Source organism: Lactuca virosa, chromosome 2, assembly GCF_052849685.1.
Source record: "Lactuca virosa cultivar CGN04683 chromosome 2, Lactuca_virosa_CGN04683_v6, whole genome shotgun sequence".
Taxonomy (NCBI): domain Eukaryota; kingdom Viridiplantae; phylum Streptophyta; class Magnoliopsida; order Asterales; family Asteraceae; genus Lactuca; species Lactuca virosa.
Window position 1 is genome coordinate 184,497,894 of NC_136427.1, and position 8,324 is coordinate 184,506,217.

Below are 8,324 nucleotides of genomic sequence, written 5' to 3' on the forward strand. Positions count from 1 at the left end.
AGATAAGTGATTAAGGATCCTCAAACACTAGCGCTCAACTCGAGGAGGAAACTCCTGTTGAACCAATTGACGAGTCCTTACCTCTGAGGCGTTCCGGTAGAGTTAGACAGGCACCTGAGTTTTATGGTTTCCATATTACTACTGAAGGTGATACATTTATCAGTGATAGTACACTGGTAAATCTGGATGAACCTAACAACTACAAGGAAGCCATGGCAGGCCCCGAGTCTATTAAATGGAAAGAGGCGATGAACAGCGAGATTCAGTCCATGTATGACAATCAAGTTTGGAACTTGGTTGACAATGTACCAGGCCGTAAGACAGTCGGGTGCAAATGGATCTTCAAGAAGAAAACCGACATGGATGGGAAAGTACACACATATAAGGCGCGATTGGTTGCGAAGGGCTTCACACAAACTCCTGGAGTTGACTATGACGAGACCTTCTCACCAGTAGCGAAGGTTAAATCTATAAGGGTTATGCTAGCCATAGCTGCATTTCATGATTATGAAATATGACAAATGGATGTCAAAACCGCTTTCCTTAATGGTAAGTTGGCTGAGGATGTTTACATGAATCAGCCAGAGGGTTTTGTCAATGCAAAGTACCCTAATAGAGTATGTAAGCTTGAGAAATCCATTTATGGATTGAAACAAGCATCTCGCAGATGGAATCTTTTTTTCAATGAGAAAGTCAAAGAGTTTGGTTTCTCAAGAAGCGAGGATGAGTCTTGTGTATATGTCAAAGCTAGTGGGAGTATAGTTAGCTTTCTCGTGTTGTATGTGGATGACATACTACTCATAGGAAATGACATTCCAACCTTGCAGGAGGTTAAGTCCTGGCTTGGGAAGTGTTTCGCTATGAAGGACCTCGGAGAAGCTGCTTATATTCTAGGGATAAGGATATTGAGAAACAGGAGTAAAAGACTAATAGGATTTAGTCAAAGTACCTACTTGGACAAGGTGTTGAAACGTTTCAATATGCAAGATTCCAAGAGAGGAGAATTACCTATCCAAAGCAATGCCATACTGAGTAAGACTCAAAGTCCGAGTACTGATGCTGAAATAGCATAAATGAGTCGAATACCATATGCTTCTGCAGTTGGTTCGATCATGTATGCTATGACATGTACTCGCCCTGATGTAGCCTTTACATTGAGCATGGTTAGCAGATATCAAGGGAATCCTGGTAAAGCTCACTGGACTGCGGTAAAGAACATTATTAAGTACCTGTGAAGGACTAAGGACTGGATCCTCACCCTTGGGGGGAGTGATGACTTAAGAGTGGTAGGGTATAGTGATGCCAGCTTTCAGACCGACAGAGATAACTTCTGCTCTCAGTCGGGTTGGATATTTACCCTAAATTGAGGAGCAATAACATGGAAAAGTTCCAAACAGGAGACTGTAGTTGATTCAACGTACGAATCAGAGTATATAGCAGCAAGTGAAGCATCGAAGGAGCTGATATGGCTGAAGAACTTCATCGGAGACCTTGGAGTTATACCAGCTATAAAGGAGCCCATGGAGATTTTCTATGATAGCGACAGTGCAGTTGCCTTATCCAAGGAACCAAGAGATCATATCAGATCAAGACACATCAACAGAAAATATCACTTCATAAGACATCAAGTAGAAGAGGGACTCCTCGTAGTTAAGAGGGTATCGTCAGAAGAAAATCCAGCAGATCCCCTTACGAAGGGACTGAGTAGGGTTAAGCATTTGCAGCACACTAGTAGTGTCGGGCTGAAGGACGATATTAGTTTTAGTGATTAGATAGACATTTAGAAACTTGTAATAGTTAAAATGTAATTGACATTTGATGATTGAATAAAAGGTGTTTTTATTTATAAGTAAAGTTATTGTCTTGTGTTAATTGTTTACTATCGTTTCAATTTTGCATGTTTTGACTTCCAGAATAATAAGATTATTCAAACTATCCACAGTCGATCATACTTTGGAAGTTGGTTATGAAAGAAGACTGTCATGAATGGGTTTTTGTATGATTGTCTAAGGTATTAGACATAGCAAAAGATTGCTACAAACATTCATGAGTACTCTTCAAATAAGATTTGAGTATTAGACTAAACCCACGCTCACATATCACTTCATGGAATTTATCACGGGTGATTGTGAGACGATAATATCATATAATCTTCAAACCAAGATATATGAGTTGGCGAATATTTGTTGATCGTACATTAATAGTGCGAAAACTCATCAGTAACTCGATGTTATAAAATGTGCTATTATGTATGATTCAATAAATAGTTAGCACAAGCATATAAGTCGAAGTTTATCTGTTCCTTTTATCCTAAGAGGATTAAAAGTGATATCTTGGGCCCCTCGATGATTTTGTTTTGACTTATGTGTCGGGCCCGGTCAGAACTCTATTGATGTGTTCAATTCAGTTCTATGTAAAACAAATTAGAAATCGGGAAACAAAATGTTGGACAATGAGTATGACTTTAATTACATGTCTTTGTCCATATGACTTTAATTCCATGTCTTTGTCCATACGATATCTTGTAGAACAGAGGATTATATGACCACTTATCTAATGGACGCGTCAGAGTTCGACAACGGCTTTTTGAGAGCTACGATTGCTAATCGGATTTTAAGTTACATTGGCAATTATAGTTATTAGACTTATCCAAGTGGGAGACTGTTGGAAAAGGTGTCTAAGCCCATAACTATAATTGGTATGTACTTGAATCGATAGTAGCATGGTCCATTTGGGTTGCATTCATCAAAGCAATATGTTAGGAAGGATATTTGAGTAAGAGGTTAGTCATGATTTATTAATATATGATAAGTATAATATATTAATTGAGGAATCATATTATTTAATTAGTATTGATCAATAATTAATTTAAGGATTAATTTAGTGATCAAAAGAGACTAATTAAATTGATACATATGGATTGGGCTAATGATCCATGATTGATTTGTGATGGGCTTATGGGTTAGTCCATGAAGTGTTTATCCAAATCAAATGGGTGGATCATAAGCTTATGGGTATGGATTAAGGTTACACATGACCCTTGATATTCTAAACACACACACACACACACACATATATATATATATATATATATATATATATATATATATATATATATATATATATATATATATATATATATATATATATATATATATAGATGTATTCAGAAGCTAAAATCGGTTATACCTTACATTCCAAGAAGTAGAATCCGATTCCTAGTCTCCATAGCCTCTCCATATTCATCCTAATTGTTCTTGGTGTTTTGTGATTCCATTTGAGGCATCACACTTGGGGTGCTAAGCTTTCTTGAGGCCAAGTTATTCAAGCTACTACACAAGGTAATATTCTAACTAGTTTTATGATTCAAATATCACCTTGCATGCTAGTTTAGGCTTCATGCTTTGGAAAATGTTTATTGCATGTATAATTAAAGAAAACTTAGATCCAAAGCATTAGGGTTGTATGTGCACCATAGGAACATTAGAGTACATAAAACCCAACAAATACATCTCTCGACCTTGGGTTCTAGTTTTTCATGGGTCCCGCGTCTAATGAGAATCTCACAACCCCAGACCTTGATATGTGCGAGTGAGGAGTTTTCCCACTCCACATCTGATGAGGTGTTTTGCCAACCTTCTTGGTAGGAACAAGAATAAAGATATCGGCGATTTTCTCTAAGAAATAAGCCCAGAACGATATCAGGAGTGAAGCTCGACTGATCATGGAACGAACCATGTCAAGCAATGTTCGATTTTGCCTCTAATCTACAACATTAAGTTGTGGTGTCCTACGAGATGTTAGTTGTGAAACAATTCCACAATCCTTAAGATAGTTGTTGAGCTCGATACTAAGATATTATCCACCTCTATTAGATCAGATCATCTTTATCTTCTTTCCCAATTGATTCTCTACTTCGTAGGGGTGTGCAAAAAAACCGCAAAACCGAAAAACCGAGCCGAACCGGCCGATCCAAAACCGAAAAAAACCGAAACCAAAAGAAACCGAAACTTAAAAAAACCGAAACCGAAAAAACCGGATATCAACGGGTCGTTTTTGGTTTGGATACTTAGGTATCCGCGGATAACCGAACCGAACCGTTTGATATATATATATATATATATATATATATATATATATATATATATATATATATATATATATATATATATATATATATATATATATATATATATATATATTATTCATTTCCATTGAACTTTTTAGCCATATCCCAAACAAAAATCATGATCGGCAATTCCAGTTTACACTTCTACATTATGTTTTTTTGTATTTGTATTTTTATATTTGTTATACCAATTATAATGTATGTTATTTGACCTTCATTATGTTTTTATAACTCTTTGGACTTAGTAATTTTTAGAAAGAAATCGTTGGAATGAAGTTTGTAATTTTGATTGTATTTGATTTTTTATATTTAGCGGGTACCCATCAACCGAACCGTGGTTACCCGCCATTATACGGTTCGGTTCGGTTCGGTTTTTTTGCTAATTCGGTTCGGTTTCGGTTAGTGGACATGAAGTACCCGCCTCGTGGTGACGGTTCACAGTTTTATTACTATCCGAACCGAACTGCCCCGTTAACACCCCTACTACTTCGTGAGTAAACTCTTTAAACTTTTCAAATATTTTTGATTTATGCTTGATTAAGTAAATATAGTCATGTCTACTGTAATTATCAGTAAACGTCATGTAGTGGCGATTAACATCCCTTGTAACAGATCTGAAAAGACCACATACATTTGTATGGATGAGGTCTAACAGTCCTTCACCTCATTCACAAGTTCTTGTGAAAGGTTACTTAGTTATCTTGCCTAACAAACAAGATTCACATTCATCATCTGACTTTAGGTCAAACGATTCCAACACTCCATTTAAAAATACAAGGTTGAAATTTAATTATCTTAATTAACTTTTAATAAATTAATATTTTCAACCAACTTTGATTTAATATATATCATTTAATTAAACAACTAATTAGTTAATTATACTAAATCTTTTTATTAATCATTATCTTAATTATCTTATAATTAAATAATATATGATTCGTTTTATTACTCAATTTTCAATTTTTATTTACTTCCTCAATTTTCAAATTAGGGTTATCTAATTATCCAGATTAAAGGTTCTGATTTTAAACAATTAAAATAAAAATTAAGATCTAGTAATTATCCTATTATTTAAAAAAGGCAAGTAAATCTCAAAACCCTACTACAGCCAAAAGCGCGTCGCGCCTTGCATTGATATGTATATTTGGTTCTTTAAGTATTGATTTCCAGTTTTATAAAATGCACAAATAACTAAAAAAGCTTGGCTCTGATACCAAAGATAGTTTTTCAAGGCTACAAAACAATGTACTTGCGGAATTTCACATCAAAAATTATGGTTACCTGCAACCTAGAAAAATTCTATGGCATTTCACTATTATAAACCCATACTTTCTGAAACAAAACTAAACCTATTGAAATCGAAATTTACAAGGTTTAATCACATACCTTTTGCAACAAACTCTCTTGTAGATCTATTTGGAAAGTTAGCTCCAATGATGTGGTAGCCTCTAATGTGTCACATCCAAACCCTATGAAACGTTAGGATCAAAAATTAAAGAGAGAGAGAGAGAGAGAGAGAGAGACAGAGAAAGAGAAAGAGAGGAGGAGGATGAGGATGAGGAGGAGGAGGTGGTGGTGGAATAATTTTCAAATTCTTAATGAGATGTCTACGACTTTACAAGTGTTCTATAGCCCTATTTATAGCTGAAGGAAACTCTAATTTGAACATTAAAATAATATATTTTAACCTAATTCAAATCAGTTTCTTTATCAGCAAATGGAGGCTACCAAAAACCCTAATATAGGCTCCCAAAACTGTCCACCATAGCGAGGTTCTAGAATGTCTCCCTTGTCCAACTATTGAATAAATACACTCTAACCCTTGTACATTTAAATAGTTCTAATTAATCTAATATCAGTAATTATATTAATTCTTAATTAATTAATTATTATTTCTATTTTATGTATTAATCATATAATATATTAATAAACATTTTATTTCTCATATCCTCTCTCTCTCTCTCTCTCTTTCTTATTATCAATCCAAGCAATTTCCTAGTTATTATGGCAACCCAAAAAGGACTTTATTTTTATTCACAAAGATTATACCAGTTTAGTTAAGATCTTAGACACTTAATTCAATACATTTATGATTTCTAAAAGAAAGAATTGAGTGGTGAAGTATATTGTGACAACTCAAAGCTGTTATCATAATCAAACTTTTGAAAGGCTTAAAGTTATATGCTATTATTTTCTTTTTTTAAATTTATATCTATATGTGTTTCCTTTTATTTTCTTTACATTTCAAGTAAAAAAAATTATGGTTTGTGCATTTAGATACAAAAGAAAAATGTGAATACGTTTCAGTTTAATTGTTACAATTTCTTGAAGATGCATGCTCTTAGTTTGCAATGTCTAATATTATTGTTTGATTTTAATTTTTACAATTTCTTGAAGATGTATACTCTTAGTTTTCAATATCTTATATTATTGTTTGATTAGGTTTCGTAGTTGAGTATGCAACTAGTATAATTAAAATAGTAGAATTATATTATTAACGAATATGTCACTAGAAATTAAAATGACAACATGAAGTGGTGCCAATTTTAAAATAATAAAAAGGAAACACAAAGAAATTAAAATGGTTTTTAATTAAAATATAATCATTATTTGATAGTATTTTTTATTTCGTTATAAACAACTATCTATATCAATATATATCTATATCTTTTTCTATACTAATATTGATGTGATTTCAATTTAAATTAATATAATTCAAGATAAATCGTCTGGTTTGAACCCTATTTATTAGAAACTTATAAAACTCTTTAACTTTTAACAACAAAACTACAATATGAATTTATTTTAATACTAAATCTATTCAAGTTTCAACTAATTAATAAAATCTCAAAAGTGTTTTTGTAACTTATGCCATTTATAACATTTAATAATTGTTAATATAGGGATATTATATTTATATATAATTTACTTAAAAGTGATGATGATGTTATTTTTTTTACTTTTAGATAAAATAGTATTGATAGAAAATATATCATAATAACCGTTTACAATTAGTTTTGCATATTCATATTTGATCAGCTCAAATATCATAAAATTTTATTTATATGCAACGCGTGGGCATATGCATAGTGTATGTATGTGTGTCTATATATATATATATATATATATATATATATATATATATATATATATATATATATATATATATATATATATATATATATATATATAGAGAGAGAGAGAGAGAGATAAGTTCAAGTATTTTAACTAATTATTGTGTGGATGTAGGAATAATTGTGGGCCAATCAAAATTAATTAAATAATTAAATAAATCAATAAGGGTTATTTAGTAATTTGGTAAATAAATTCCATAAATATTCCTATAATCAGCATTGACTTTTAACCTAATTTATACCCTAATTTATCCCATGTTTATCTACTATAAACAATTGGCCGTTCCTATAACACCGCCTAATGCGACTTCTCTCTGCCTTCTGTTCTCTCTGCCTCCTGTTCGAATTCGATCTCCATACCAGTCGCCGCCCAATTCTATCACAATCGTTATCAAGCAGGCTCACTACCACCCTTACTCTACTCTTCATCAGAAAACACTATCCTCATCATTCTCGGAAGCCGATAACAACAATGGCGGATTCTTCAACTCCTACACCGAAGCAAAAAATCACCACACCATACGGTTTATGGTCCTCTCCCATCGCCTCAGATGTTGTGTCTGGAGCCTCCAAAGGTTCGGAGGCACAACCATCGACTCTCACGGTCGATTGTTCTGGCTTGAATCACGACCTTCGGAATCAGGGTAAGTGTATAGTTTTATCAGTTAATTAATCGTTGACTTCTTCTCCGAAGCCCTAGCTGTTATGTTATTGTTCATACTTTCAGACGATTGGTTATAGTTAATAGAGGAAATGACGAAAATGAAGAAGCCATTGATGTAACACCCAAGGAGTTCTCAGTGAGTATAGTTCCTCAAGAATATGGTGGAGGTGCTTTCTCCATTTCAGGAGGCACTGTAGTTTTCTCCAATTACAAAGATCAGAGACTTTACAAAAAGTCTCTACATTCAAAAGGTTTGACCTCATCATAATCATATCAGATGGATTAACTTATAACCATATATCTAAGCTCTTCTTTTATACCTATAGATTCTGCACCTGTGCCACTTACCCCTGATTATGGTGGACCTCTAGTGAGCTATGCAGATGGAGCTTATGAT

The 8,324-nt window shown here is 33.3% G+C and overlaps 1 long non-coding RNA gene across 1 annotated transcript in view; it reads left to right on the top strand.

Annotated features, from left to right (window-relative positions):
- The first annotated feature begins 8,251 nt into the window (after positions 1–8,251).
- Positions 8,252–8,324, top strand: part of LOC145156653 (uncharacterized) — a 372-nt gene continuing 299 nt past the window's right edge. Inside the window, exon 1 of the long non-coding RNA XR_013736843.1 lies at positions 8,252–8,324. This exon is cut by the window's right edge and continues 34 nt beyond it. This is a non-coding gene — a long non-coding RNA (uncharacterized LOC145156653).